The sequence below is a fragment of the Hylobates moloch genome, unplaced genomic scaffold, assembly GCF_009828535.3.
Source record: "Hylobates moloch isolate HMO894 unplaced genomic scaffold, HMol_V3 SCAFFOLD_3, whole genome shotgun sequence".
Taxonomy (NCBI): Eukaryota; Metazoa; Chordata; class Mammalia; order Primates; family Hylobatidae; genus Hylobates; species Hylobates moloch.
The window spans coordinates 171781703-171797496 of NW_026652278.1; the positions used below are offsets into that span (position 1 = coordinate 171781703).

Consider the following 15794-nt stretch of genomic DNA (forward strand, 5'->3'; position numbering starts at 1 on the left):
TTTTTCGTTTTTTTTTTTTTTTTTTTTTTTTTGGAAACAGAGTTTTGCTCTTGTTGCCCAGGCTGGAGTGCAGATCTCAGCTCACTGCCACCTCCGTCTGCCGGGTTCAAGCGATTCTTGTGCCTCAGCCTCCCATTTTGTTAATATTTCTTATCCTACTAAATAGTAATTCACACTTATTAATACTATTAAGCTTATTATTAAGGACAAGACACGCTGTTACCCTCACAAACCCCACAGCACAATACCTTGTATCTACTATGTGTTCAGCAAATATTTGTCTAATAAATTGATTAGAAGGATCCTTCTAAATGATAATGAAAGTAAATATAGAATGCCAACACTATAGATGCCATTCCCATTGCCAGTGCCCTTTCATCATGGTGACAAAACCCAGCTGTCCTGGAGCGTCTGAGCATGAATAATGAACTTAAATAGAAGAAATGAACTCGCCACCCACCTAGAGTGGGAGAGGAAATATTGCTGAAGCCTCACGAGTTAGCGAACAAGAGCATCCCCTTCCGGAAGGGCATCAAGAATGACATCTCTTAGGTGCAGGAGAAAGACTAGAAGGCTGGAGGCCCCCCAGAATATTCACAGAGGGCTAGAAATGGATGCTTTTTCTTTTCCTTGTTTTGATTTTTATTTTCTAAATTTTCTACAAAGACTGTGCAGGACCCTCATAAGAAAAAAGTGATAGAAAAAAAGATGATCTGCTGGACAAAATTAACTTTCTTTTGTCAGATCATAATAATAGTTAACAGTTATCAAGAGCCTTCTACATACCGGGCACTGTTCTGAGACTTTAACATGGATTATCTTATTGAATCCTCACAATCACACAATGGGGGTAGATACTAGGTGCATCACTATTTTACAGACGATAGGGCTAAGCACAGTGGGCAAGTAACTTGCCCGAGGTCATGGGGTCATTTACAGAGCCATGGAGGCAGCACCTCAGTTCCTTTCCCAGTGATATGGTTTGGCTGTGTCCCCACCCGGATCTCATCTTGAATTCCCACGTGTTGTGGGAGGGGCCTGGTGGGAGGTAATTGAATCATGGGGGCAGGTCTTTCCCGTGCTGTTCTCATGGTAGTGAAGAAGTCTCACGAGATCTTATGGTTCTATAAGGGGGAGTTTCCCTGCACAAGCTCTCACTCTCTTTGCCTGCTGCCATCCATGTAAGATGTGACTTGCTTCACCTTGCCTTCTGCCATGGTTGTGAGGCTTCCCCAGTCACGTGGAACTGTAAGTCCATTAAACCTCTTTCTTTTGTAAATTGCTCAGTCTCAGGTATGTCTTTATCAGCAGCGTGAAAATGGACTAATACACTCAGAGCACAGAGGTACCTGGGGCTGGACCTCTGAGTCTATTCTGCACAGTGTTGTTCCAAGCAGAGCTTCTGCTTTGAAACCACCTGAGGAGCTTATCCAGCTCAACTTTCAGGTTCCCCACTCCCCTGCCTGCAGTGTGCTGGTAAATGTTTAACAGCAACTCTCAGGTTGGTAACCCTGGATTACAACCTCTGCCAATTTCCATGGTGTAAATATGCTCACCACGGCCAATTCCAGGCTACCAGTGTGGAATCACTGAGTATGCAGTGAGTTAGGAAGAGAGAATACAGTCATATAATGGTGACTATGTATGGCAATGAGGACACATGCTGAGAAATGAGTCATTAGGCAATTTTTGTCATTGTGCAAACATCACAGAGTGGACTTACACAAACCTAGATGCTCTAGCCTCCTCCACCCCGAGGCTGTATGGTATGGCCTATTGCTCCTAGGCTGCAAACCTATACAGCAGGTTACTATACCGAGGACTGCAGGCAGTCTTAACACAATAAGGATTTGCGTATCTAAACGTAGAAAAGATGCAGTGAAGGCCGGGTGTGGTGGCTCACACCTGTAATCCCAGCACTTTGGGAGGCTGAGGTGGGTGGATCACCTGAGGTCAGGAGTTCAAGATCAGCCTGGCCAACATGGTGAGACCCCATCTCTACTAAAAATACAAAAATTTTAGCCAGGTATGGTGGCACATGCCTGTAATCTCAGCTACTCGGAAGGCTGTGGCAGGAGAATCACTTGAACCTGGGAGGCAGAGGTTGCAATGAGCCAAGATTACACCACTACACTCCAGCCTGGGCAACAGAGTGAGACTCTGTCTCAAAAAAAAAAAAAAGAAAAAAGAAAAAAAGAAGGAAAAGAAAAGAAAGAAAAGAAAAAAGATGCAGTGGAAAGGCAGTATTATAATCTTACTGCACTGCCATATACACAGTCTGTCATTGACTGAAGCGTCAACATATGACATGAGGCTATCTAGATACAATAGCTATAGATAACCTCAAGAACATAGATAATAGTAAAATAATGAGGAAGGGATATGTTTGGAGTGTTCATTTGCTTGTCATATCATGTATAAGTTTATATAATTCAATTTTCAGTGATGGCTGTGTTTAACAACCAACTCCCAGAATTCCTGAAAAATTGACAGCTCTCCGGAGCCCGTATGAGACAGGTCCTGCACATCCCCGTGACGAGCACAGACATTGCACATCCCGGGGAGAGTCCTGGGAGCTGGGGGCAGGACTCTGCAGGTCAGCAAGCTCCTCCAGCACTTCTCTCACACACTGAGGCTTGTGAGTTTGAGAACTAAGCTACCTGGCTTTACTGCCCGGAGCACAGGTCTGAGACCCCTCAGAATCCTCAGCCAAGCCCAGCCACACCGCTGATGCTCAGCCTTTAGGCCGTGGAGGAGGCAGAAGGGCAGACTAGTCTGGATTTTGCCAACCCCCCTCCTGTGGTGCCTACCTCTTGATTTTTGCTGTTTCACTCAATTGACTTGTCTGAAATACAGAGTGGTCCCTTATGTCTTTCTGTTCCAATCCTCCAAACACCACCAGCTTGGCCTACAGACATTTAGGATGTTGGTGGTTAAAAATATATATTGCTTTTAGATTTATAGCACTTACTGGTTACTTGAATTGATGCATTTAATTTTATCATTACCAGGCAATCTATTAGTTGAATGCTCCTGAAGCTTTCATCAAAGGGTTTGGGGAAAGAAAAGAGAAAAAAAAAAGTCCAACTTCTTGCCCATTGGAGGAAAAAAAGAAAGCCAACCAAAGACTCTAAGGAAAACATATATAAACAAGTATAAACTCATACTTATCTGGAAACTGGGACTTTAAACTTGCAGGCAGTGGCTTCCTACGTCAGAGGATCTTTAGGGAACCACCAGCAGAAAGTTCCTCCCTGTGGCCTGACACTTTTTGCCCAGGACATTCAGGGGGTGAATGGAATGACAGCAGGTGGTGGGAGGGGTTCAGCCCAGCAGACCATTGCCAGGACAGATCCAGAGGGGTGTGTGCAGACCCCTCCAGAAGGCCCCATCGCTGCTGCCCCACAGCTCCCAGTCCAGAGGGTGGGGGTCTGAAGACATAAGCAGGATGTGTTGCCTCCACATAATTACTCTGCTGTGAGTGACTCCAGGGGTGCCCTCAGTCCGATTCAGGTGATGGCATTTAAGAGAGGAAGTAGGGGAACCCTAGTCATTCACTTGATCTCTGCTTGTGTGTACACTGGCAAGGAGGAATGTGGATTTCCAGCAGCAGGAAACAAACCCTTTTCATAGCTGAGTGTGTGGGGGTGGAGTGTTTCTAAAGCCTAGTTATCTCATGTCTCTGTCTTCTGAGGCCCTAACTAAGATTTTATGCCAAACTTTCAAGGTACTAATGCTTAAGAAATAATGGGAGACATCGGCTCTCGGTAGCGAAGGGAACATCCTGTCATGCAACAACCAAGGGACATAGGCCAGAATAACGCGTCTCAGTCTGTTCTGTGCTACTATAACGGAATACTTAAGACTAGGTAATTTATCGGAAATGTATTTGGCTTGATCCTTTTGTAGTTCATGAGCATGATGATTGGGTGTTCACACGCATGTGTGAGATGTGCCACCCTCAAACCTTGTTACAATGTCGGCACATTACCCACCTGACCTGAAAAAAAAGAAAGAAAAAGAAATGTATTTTGGCTCACAGTTCTGGAGGCTGGGAAGTCCAAGAGCATGGCACTGGCATCTGGTGAGGGCCTCTGTGCTGCGTCATGCCATGGCTCAAGGCAGAAGGGCAAGAGAGGATGAGGGTGAGCGGGCAAGAGGGACCCAAACTCGCTTTTATAACCACCCACTCTCAAGATAACTCACTCCCAAGACAAAAGCATTAAGTCCTCCCTGAGTACAGAGCCCTTTTGCCCTAATCACCTCTTATAAGGCCCCACCTCTAAACACTATTGCACTGAGGATTATGTTTCCAACATATGAACTTTAGGGGACACATTCAAACCGTAGCAAAAGCATGATAATAATAGCCAGTATTTATTAAGCACTTACTGCTTGCTGGGCGTTAGATTAAGAGCTTTAGCTGTGTTATCATATTCTCACAAGAACTGTCTGATATAGACACCATTTTTATCTCCATTTAACAGATAAGGAATCTGAGGCTTAAGTAAGCCAATTAGTTTGCCAAACAATAGTTCAAGGATTGAAGCCTGTCTCACACCAAAGTCTAGCCCTTAGTCTTTTATGCTGTATAGAGTGATCTGACACCATTGTCGTGGTTGCCTCTCCGTTTGTCCTGAAGCTTTGCATGCTAAAGTCGGCACTCACTTGGCAAGCACTGTGCCTCCTCCTCCTCGGGCCAGAGTCAGAACCCTGAATGCATCCTCCAGCAGTGGGGGCTGAAGCTGTGGGAAGCACAGGCTGGCTTTGTGGCTGTAAAGTTAGAAACTGCTACAGCAGAGGGGCTTGACAGGGAAGGTTATGGGAACTGTCCTAGCCAGGGACTCCATCTCCACCCACTACACAAATAGAAATGGAAAGACCTCTATCTTGAGGTTAACTGGGTTCTTTTCTTTGTAAATCCTTTCTAAATATTAATCTAAGCTCCCAACCCTCATGGCTAATGTTTCCTTGAAGTTTCCAGTTAACACATGGGAAAGTCATTGCAAATCCGTGACAGCCTTGGCACCTACTCTTGAAGAGGTGGGTGTCTGAGACTCACGGAACCCTAGAGGCAGCCGACACCTCAGGCATCACAGTGCCTTCATTTCCTAGTGAGCTGAGGATCAGTGTCAAGACTCTGACCCGGCCTCCAGACTCGGATGCCAGGGCTTCTTCCCCTCTGCTGCACTGCTGGGGTTTAGCAGGAATCCACAGCCCCAGCTGGTGCCCCAGCCACCAGAATATCTGCCCTTTTCTCCAGGAGAGAGACTGAACTCCACGCAAACATTAGCCAAACAATAGCCATGTCCTGGAAGGCATGCTAAGAGGTGGCAGAGGGGGGAAGGTGTGAGATGGAAGCGCCTGGCCCTGGGGAGACGTAGCAGGAGCACAGGCAGGGCCGTGGGTGTGTCCAATCTGGGGACCACCCCAGGGAGCCCTGGACTTCATGAACAGGAGGACTCTGGTCCTGCTTCCTAGAACGACCTTAAAGAAACATCAGCCTGAAGACTTTGGGACCATCCTAGGCCCAGCCAGGAGTTGAGACATGAGGACTTTCTGGGCACAAAAGTTAAAAATTGAACTTGCACCATCGCCTGAGTCAGCTTTGCTGTGCGCCCTTCTATCTGGAGCATTTATGTTGCACAACTCCAGGGAGCAGCATTTCCATAGAACACAGTGTTAATCCCATCACTTTCATTCTTTCTCTTTAAACAGAAAGACCAACTGTAGAAAAGCTAAGGTGTTGGCCACTCATTCAACAAGCATTTGTTGGGCATTTAGTGCCAGCCTCAGGGCCAGGCCCTGGTTATACAGTTAACAAAGCAGTCATGGTCCCTGCCTTCATGGAGCTTGAAGTGTAATAGAGTTTGGCAGAAAATACATATACAATGCCTAAATGAAACCAACTATGGGAAAGACATCAATTGAATACCCATAAGCATCCATGCCCTGGGCTTCCGGGGCATGCGTGTCAGAGTCACTACCCTCAGCCACTCACCAGGCAGAAGTGGGAAATCCCTCCTGAGCCGGGGAAGGGAAAACTCTGCTTAGGTCAGACCTGCTCCCTGAACCTCAAGGAGCTCAGGTCACAGGCTTACAGACCTTTCCAGGACAGTGAGCCTTCCTGGGAACCCATCTAAACAGCTGACCACGTCCCAGAGACTTTAGTGCCACCTGGAGCTCTGGAGGATGCGACGTTCCAGCTCGAAGCAGCACAAGATGTCCGGCACCAGCAGGGCTAAGTCTGGGGTGTGGGAGGGGCTATGGAGGGGAGGCCTGCCTTGAGTCTCCCACTGATAACACCTGCTGCTGCCAGGCTCCCGTGTGCCGCAAACAAACACAAGAGCTCTTTGCTCTCTCAACAGGTTGTTCCATTCAGGTTTTTTGAAAACAGTGCGCTAACTGGGTGAGAAGGAGGTTTCTCTCTTAAATTCCCCTGCAAAGGAAATCATGGGGCTGCAGTGAGACTTTGCGTCATGGCCTTCTCTTTCATAAAATCCTTGTTGTCTGTAATACTCCTGTTTCCAGCTCAGAGGCTGCTCCCAAAATCAACACACTTCCCACCCAACTGCAGAGCCCACAGGTCAAACTCCTCCAAAGAGGATGCTATTTTACCCAGTCGAGGTAAAAGGGCCTTTGAAAGTCCCCACCTAATACTCATAAAAATGGTCTTATTTCAAAGTTATTACATGGATTTCTCCCCCAAGAGGATGAAACTTTTCCATAAATTAAAGATTAACTTAATGCAAATGGAAGAGCTTGGGCTCTGAGATTAGAAAGACCTGGGTGCAAATTCTGACTCTGCTGCTTAAATCTGTGTGGGCCTCAGGCAACTTAACTTCTCTGAGCCTGTCACCTAGTCTGCAAAATAGTGATAGTAACTGTGCCAGCATTCACATGGTGAGATTGGGGATAGCATAGGAAAGTCCCACAACACATAGTAGGCTCTCAATAAATGAGAGTTCCTATTTTTATTTTGCATTTGGTTTTTCAAACCCATCTTCAGAGGCAGCTGTGAAAGTGCATTTCGCCTGCGGGTGGGTGGTTTGTTGTGGTACACTGGCTGAAACAGATGCCCTTTTCCTGTCTTTATACAACTGGATACTTCTGAAATTGTTTTTCGTGCCATGGAAAAGGCTTGCCGGCCCATGGATCCTGCTCTTCCTCCTCCTCCGACATGAGCGAGTGCTTCGTGCTTCTCTCTCTGGGCCCCTCCCTCCCGCGCTGTGCCGTCCATGGCGTTTGTGCTGAGGTCTCACTTTCCTTCAGACTGAGAGAATCAGATACCCTGGTCAGCGACCGTGGTTCCGGCCCACCTCCTCGACCTGGGGCTGTGGCTGGGAGGCTGGATCCAGAGGCGGTGTTTCTTGCCAAGTTTCCCTCAGATCCTGCTATGGGAGAAGAGCTGTGGGTATTATCGGCACAAAGATTCCCACCAACCTTCACTGGAAGAAAAGTATTATTTCTAAGAGGAGAAACACTGAATAAAGAGATTGTACATGTGAAATACTTTGCACCTGTATCTGAATCTTTTCATCCATCCATCCATCATCCATCCATCCATCCATCTGTCCTCCCATCCATCCATCCATCTGCTCATCCATCCATCCGTCCATCCATCCACCCATCTGCTCATCCATCCATCCGTCCATCCATCCATCTGTCCATCCATCCATCCATCCGTCCATCCATCCGTCTGCTCATCTGTCCATCCATCCATCTGTCCATCCATCTATTCTTCCTGCATTACGTATCCTTGTGTTGAATTCCTGTAATAAGCACATCACACATGGGGGATCAGGGATGGAGAAGAGGGGTCCTCTCTATCAAGTAGCTCACAGACCATTCAAGAAGGCAGACAAGCAAAGAGGCAACTGCAATACCGTGTGACAAGTGTGAGGTGAGGGAGGAGGGAGTGGGAGAAGAGACTGAGCACTTGGCTAGGACACGTAGCCTGTGCGGCACTACCACAGAAGCTTCCCAAAGTTGATGATGTTTCATGTCCATGCAAAGCATGATGGGAGCCATCAGAATTTAATGCCAAGCAGAGAGGAGGGAACAGACAACACAGGGGAAAGGAACAGCGTATGTGAGGCCCAGAAGCCACAGCAGATTCCCAGGCTGGGGGCCAGTGGCAGCCACAAGGCAAGGGCTGGGCTCAGGGCTTCTCTTTCTTTTTTGAGCCATCAACCCCTTGTGCAACTCTGTGAAGTGTATGAGTCTCTTTTCAGAGTCATGTTTTTAAATGCATAAATTAAATACACAGGATGACAAAGGCAACCAATGACATTGAAATACAGTAATCACAACATTAAAAAATAGTAATAGATGTCACCTATTAACACATTAAATAACAAGATCTAGCAAAGGGTCTCCAAGTACCATGGTGTCTCAGTGGTGAAATGTGTAAATATTTCAAGATATTGTCAACAACTGCCATATAATATGAAAATATCTGTAGTTTCCATTGGTGTCAAAATACTGGTGCTCCTAGACCACATGGTTTGTTGCCCACATTCATAATTAAAGAAAATGCTATATTTCAGTTTGAAGTTAGTAGAAAATGTAATTCCTCCTCCCCACCATTTCCTATTCCCAAGAAGCCCTTTCTTCGCGTTCATGGACTCCAGCCTCACAAACTCCTGGTCCTAACTCAGCTCCTCCTGCCGCAGCTCCTCAGTCACTCTGGATTCCATGACCTCAACAATCCAAAATGCAATCACTGACACATTTGTGTCATTGTCCTTCTCCTGTGGGCAGGAATTGTGTCTGTCTTTTCACCTCTGTGAATCCAGAGCCCATCAGAGCCAAGTCCGCACACATTAGATACTCAGGAAATGTTAAATGAATGAATGAGTCATGTCACACCAAGGATTGTGGACTTTGGACAGGGATTTGGGGGTGGAGATTGGAGTGGCATGATGAGATTTGCTATGAATTTCAGAGGGTGAAAAAATCACATCTCCGAGGTGTCCCATTTCTACCGCATCTATTGTGGCTCAGGTGAGGCAACTGCAAGACAAATAGGAAAAGATAAATAAATCTTTATAATAAGGAAAAGATACATAGATTTTATTTCACTTGTGGGATTCATGCAACTCCTACCTGAATCTTTAATAACAACGGAAAAAAACATGATGCTGTGGCAAAGAAAAGAAAAATCACCTTCTTGGCCAATTTTAAGACCTGCTGTGGAAAAGCAAAAGTGCTTTAAGAAATAAACATAGAAGTAAATCTTTAACAACCAGAGAGTTAATTTAATGCCATGCAGATATTACAAAATATGAGATATAGCTTTAATGTGTCATTAGTTTTGAAACTCAAAAAAAACCAAGAATGGACTTTGAATGATAAGAATATGTATTAGTGTTTCTCAAACTTGAAGAATTTACAAAGAAATAGTTTTTAGGCTTTTCATAATATGCACATGAACCCCAGTTTGAGAAAACACTGACTTAAGAAACAGTCTTTTTATGAAAATATTAAATATAAATTACCATCGTAAGTTTTCTCATTATATTCTTAGAATTGCTAATTTTAAGAAAACTAAAATAAAAATATAAAATTAAAATCATGCAGCTGTCCAGGCATTTATGATTCCTAGTATGAAGAACTTTGTATTTTAGAAAATTATAGGTATAGTAAATAGAATATCTAGTTGCCTGAGAAATAGGTAGTTGCCATTTTCTTTGATGTTGTGATATATTGACAAAACTTTTAATTGCAAGTGGCTGCAACTTAAGGGAAACAGAAAATAGTAGAATCAAGAGATTCTATTTTTACTATTAATTTATAATTTGTATCTCACCTAACCTATTCCTCTAAAGAATCTGAAATTAGCTAAAACAATGATAAATTCTGCAAAACAACATTGTTGCAAGAATTTTTAGTTTATTGATTTACCTCTTCTCCACAGAGTATGTGCAACTTTAAAATTTTGAAAATTAAATTAAAAGTGATTTTTGCAACCATCTTTAATATCAAAGGCATAAGTAAACTGTTACTTAAGTGAAGACTAATATGCATCTTGTCTAAATTATTAAATAAAAAGATATTGTCAATGTATGTGTCATCATTGTAAAAACTTGAGTGGTTATGGACAGGAGAATCACATCTGTTCTTACCAGTTCATTCTTGGTACTATGACTCATGGCTGATTATACGTCTGCTGTCCCCGCTTCCTGTTGGAGGAAGTTCTTGAAGGAAATGGCCATATTCCCTTCCTTTCTGGAAAGTTCTTTCCACTCCTGACATAGTTGGCTTTTCTGAGACCATTTTGCGGTGACCACTGCCAAAACAAGGCTTTGACAGTGCAGCTTCCCACTGCCCAGCAGCGCCCACACCTCTTCCTCTCTTCTGCTGCTAACTAAATGCTTGACAGCTTTGGCCTGGGCCACCCACTATCTTATCCTTCTTACTCTTAGACCTAGCTTTCAGCGCAGTTCCCAGCTCGGATCACATTTTGTTCATTTTTTGCATTTCCTGCGATTGTCTCAGGTTAGAATTTCTGCACCCACCCCTAAGCCAAGAAACCCCACCCTTGGCTCCCCATGTGGCCAGAATCTAGGAACTGCTCATCACTGTGTGTGAATTAAACTGAATGAAGCATGGTGGTGAGAGGACTCGGGGACCTAAAATGCATTGTGTTACATGAATATTTTGTAATGGCTTTTTAGACTGACATAGAAAAAAAGAAAATTTGCTTCCTCACAACAAAGTTTTTATTTATCGTTTTTGTTTATTTTTAATTTTCTAGCCTCATTCCATAAGGGGATGCTGAGGTTGCTGGAAAAAACTAGAGCCTGACGTATGTTAGGAAGAAATTATTTTAATTTTACTAAAGCCAAAAGATAACCATAGAGCTGGTTGCTTGCCAGGTCCCAGAGCACCTCCCTTCTCCCCGACTTGGGAGTCAGTCTCAGCCATCTCCACGGCGTGGTTCTGGAGTAAAGAGAGCCTGATGGCCCGTGTGTCTTAGAGATTTCACAAAGATCTGGTTCACCTCAGGATTGCTACAAACCATAGGCCCTGGTGGCCACTGTAAATATCAGGGTTAATTAATTCACCCTTTCATCCTGTGACATATTCATCCATTCTCTCAACAAACCGAGCCATGCCCCGGGTACTGTACTAAGGCAGATACCGAGATGGGTCAAACGTGGTTCCAGCCTCATGATCCACTATGACAGGCATGAAGAAGAGGAAGGGCAGGGTGCTATGGGAGCCCAGAAGGCAGCTCCTAACCCAGAAGGGGAGGTCAGGAGTGAGCTTCCTGCAAAAGCTGTTGTTTAAATTAGAGGATTTAACAAGAGGAATGAGATGGAGGAGGCACCCAGTTAGAGAAACAGCAGGTCTGAAGGCTGGGAGGCGAGAACCCCCAACAGTGGATCTACAGTTCTCCAGTCAGGATCATCTCCCGCTGACCCCGAGAATCTCCGCCATCAAAAACGTGCATGGAACTGAGGCCACTTCCTGCCTGGGGGCACCCAGCTGGGAATCCTGTGGCTTAAAACATCCCTCCGCACAGACCGCCTGGGACTCAGGCAGCTCGCCCGTGTCTGGGTGAGAGGTCATTGCTGTAGGGGAGGTGCTGCTGGAGGTGGTATGAGGGGCTTAGCCTCAGCGCACATCCTGAGTGGGAGAAGGAGGGGCAGAGCCAAGCTCCCAGGCCCTGCGTAGCTTCCCAGGGTACCCCCATAAGACCAACAAAGCCCCATTCTAACCCACTCTTCCATAAAATCCAAGCTGGGCCTACCACCCTCAACCTCCTTCCAGAAGGTAAGGAGGATCTTACTGTTTGTACCCCCAGACTAATAGAAATAATTCTTGGAGTCCCCCCCCAGGGACCTAATATGTGGAGTCCGCATTCACTGAGCATCTAGTGTGTCTCACACACGTGAGGTACAAGGCTCCCTGCAGTGAGTCTCATGATGTTGGGAAACTGCAGCCAGGCACTGGCTGGCTTGCCTCTTAGTTGACCCCTTTATTCTCCTCTGGGTGTGGCTTGCTGCATTATTTCGGGCTGGGATCCCAACACAGACCTGTGGACATCTGGGCCCATGCCAAGTTGGTGTATTTCAAACCCCCAGCAATGACAGAAATGTCACGTAAAACAATTTCCTGTCTATTAAGGTAGCATAATTTTTTTTTTTTTTTTTAAAGAATAAAGCACAATACTGGCAGGACTTTCAGGAAATAAGCATGCCCATATGTGATGGCTTCTTATGTGTTCCTCTCTTTCTTTCTTGAGAAAGATCAGACAATAATGTAACAAGAGCTATGGAACTGTTTGGCCCAATAATCCCACTTTTGGGAATACACTACAAGAAAATAATTTCAAAGAAAAAAGCTAATATGTACAAATAAATACACAGCAGCTGCAACTGCACACGGTAAAAAACTGGAAACAAACCAGACAAACAATAGAGGAAACGGCTAAACAAATTATGGAGTGCCATGAAATACTTTATGGCCATTGAAAATGACAAGGACGGGGCCAAGTGCGGTGGCTCACCCTGTAATCCCAGCACTTTGGAAGGCCGAGGTGGGTGGATCACCTGAGGTCAAGAGCAGAGATATGGTGAAACCCCGTCTCTACTAAAAACACAGAAATTAGCCGGGCATGGTGGCGGGCGCCTGAAATCCCAGCTACTCGAGAGGCTGAGGCAGGAGAATTGCTTGAACCCAGGAAGTGGAGGTTGCAGTTAGCTTAGATCACACCATTGCACTCCAGCCTGGACAACAAGAGCAAACTCTGTCTCAAAAAATAAAAATAAAAAAAAGTAAAGAAAATGACAAGGAAAGGACCATTTTGATGCATCAAGATTGGAATATTTAAGCAATGATACAATGTAAAGCAGCACACGCATGCTGCATGTAACTATATTTTTTTAAATGCTTAAGTGTTCTACAAACATTACAAGATAGCCTAAAAGGAAATAAGTTGAATTTAAATGTTCACTAGGTCCTTTCTTTGCGTTGCTCAAGTTCATCATTTACAAAGCACAGTTTTCTTTTTTTTTTTTTGAGACGGAGACTTGCTCTGTCGCCCAGGCTGGAGTGCAGTGGCGCAATCTCGACTCACTGCAAGCTCCGCCTCCCGGGTTCACACCATTCTCCTGCCTCAGCCTCCCGAGTAGCTGGGACTACAGGCGCCCGCCACCGCGCCCAGCTAATTTTTTTTTTTTGTATTTTTAGTAGAGACAGGGTTTCACCGTGGTCTCGATCTCCTGACCTCGTGATCCGCCCGCCTTGGCCTCCCAAAGTGCTGGGATTACAGACGTGAGCCACCGCACCCGGCCACAAAGCACAGTTTTCAAAAGCAGATGTGTGTCTCTTTAGAAGGACAACAACCCAAATGATGGGATCTCTGGGACGTGGCCAGGGATGTGCTGTCAGAGCATGTGTTTGCCAGGTCACTTTGTCTCTGACTTGCACGTCATGTTTGCACACCTCCCTCAGCCAGAATGCATGCTCCTCTGTTCTCCAAGCACGGCAGTCCAGATGAATGCAAAGGAAGTGGCTTTTCTCATCTCTGCTGCACGTAGTGCCGGGCAGGAATTGACAACAGGGAGGCAGGAAATTTTCCATTGGAATTAGAAGGCTAAGATGTCCCCTACCTTCTCTGGGACAACTGGTCCGTCTGGGCTGGCATTTGCTGTGTGGAATGGAAAGGAGTTATGCTGGAGGAAGTGAATGAGCAACAACCTCATATCTGGGATTTTAAGGTCTGACAGCTGAGAAGCTCATCAGCAACAATCCTGGTGCAAATTCGGAGCTTCTGGAAACAGGGACCAGCAATTCTCCTTTCCCAATTTTATTATGATTAGGTCCCAATCAAAAGATTATTTGGGCCGGGCACCGGGGCTCATGCCTATAATCCCAGCACTTCAGGAGGCTGAGGCAGGTGGATCACCTGAGGTCAGGAGTTCAAGACCAGCCTGGCCAACATGGTGAAACCCTGTCTCTACTAAAAATACAAAAATTAGCCAGGCGTGGTGGTACACACCTGTAATCCCAGCTACTGGGAGGCTGAGGCAGGAGAATCACTTGAACCCGGGAGGCAGAGGTTGCAGTGAGCTGAGATCACACCACTGCACTCCAGCCTGGGTGACAGAGCAAGACTCTGTCTCAAAAAAAAAAAAAAAAAAGGAAGGAAGGAAAGAAAGTCTATTTGGGAACAGCTTTACTGAGCTCTAAGTCACATATCATACAATTCATCCATTTGAAGTGTTCCATTCCATGGCTTTTAGCATATCACAGAGCTGTGCAATTGTCACCACAACCAATTTTAAAACATCTCCATCACCCCTCAAAGAAACCCAGACCCTTTAGTCCTCACTCCCTCATCCTCCTCCCATTACCCCCACATCTAGGCAACCATGAATCCACTTTCTGTCTCTATAGATTTTCCTGTTCTGGACATTGCATACAAATGGAATGGTACAATATGTGGTCTTTGTACTTCTTTCACTTAGTATAATGTCTTCAAAGTTCATCCAGGTTGCAGCCTGTAACAATACTCCATTCCTTGTTATGGGCAAAATAATACTGTGTTATATGAGGAGACCACATTGTATTAATCCACTCATCAGTTACTGATCATTTGGATTGTGTCCACTTTTTGGCTATTATTAAGAATGCTGCTGTGAACCTTTATGTACAAGTTTTTGGGTGGACATATGTTTTCATTTCTCTTGGGTGTATGCCTAAGAGTGGAATTTCTGGGTCATATCGGAGCTCTATGTTTAGCCTTTGGAGGAACCACTAAATTGTTTTCCAAAGTGACTGCACCATTTTGCATTCCCACCAGAGTGTATGTGGTTCCCATTTCTCCCATCCTCACTAATACTTGTTATTATCTGTCTTCTTTATTCTAGCCGTCCGAGTCACTGCGCGGTGGTCTCTCGCGGCAGTTTTGATTTGCGTTTCCCTGAGGATGCATGACGTTGAGCACTTTTTCATACGCCTGTTGGCCATTTGTGCATCTTCTCTGGGGAAATATTTATTCAGATCCTTTGCCCACTTTTAAATTTGGTTGTCTTTTTATTATTGAGTTGGAGTAATTATTTATACATATTTTAAATGCAGCCCCTGTATCAGAGATGTGATTTACAAACATTTTCTACCAGTTAGTTTCTTTTCACTGTTTTCGTGGTGTCCTTTGAAGCACAAAAGGTTTTGGTTTTGATGATGTCCAACTTGTCTATTTTTTCTTTGATTGATTATATGCCAAAGTCTCTTGCCAAGCTTGGCACTATGGAAACATTCTGTGCTGGGTTTTTGAGGAAATTTAATTTAATATAAAATTTAATTTAACTTAAAACTCCTATATTGCTATCATGTTATAAATCCAGTTCTGGATTTAGAAATGTATAAACTCTGTAAATATGCCACTTATAATTCATTAGACTTTTAACTTACAATACTCCAATTCTTGGAGGGGAACATTTTGAATAATGGAGAATACTTCTTTTTCCCACAGCAGCCCGGGGCCTGACCCTCCATTATCGCTTCTCTTAATAACTTCCCAAAGCCTCCACCAGTATCAAAAGATGTCCCAAGTACCTCTCAGAATTTAATATACACATACATTTGTTCCCACAATTTCCACTTCTAGAAATTGATTCTGAAGACATTCTTACAAAGATCACTGTTCAAGGATGTTCACTGCAGAATTACTTTGTAAAAGGGAAAACATAAGCCTCATCTAAACCTCCATCCATAGAGGACTGATGAAATTAAAATTGTAGTATGGAAGTCTCTGGAACAGTTTTAAAAGGTGATGGATC

At 44.6% G+C, this 15794-nt stretch overlaps 1 non-coding gene across 1 annotated transcript; it reads left to right on the top strand.

The window, feature by feature from the left end:
• The first annotated feature begins 3897 nt into the window (after positions 1-3897).
• LOC116466210 (small nucleolar RNA U13) lies at positions 3898-4001 on the top strand. Its single transcript, XR_004247446.1, has one exon. It is a non-coding gene; the product is annotated as a small nucleolar RNA U13 (small nucleolar RNA).
• Positions 4002-15794: the final 11793 nt, after the last annotated feature.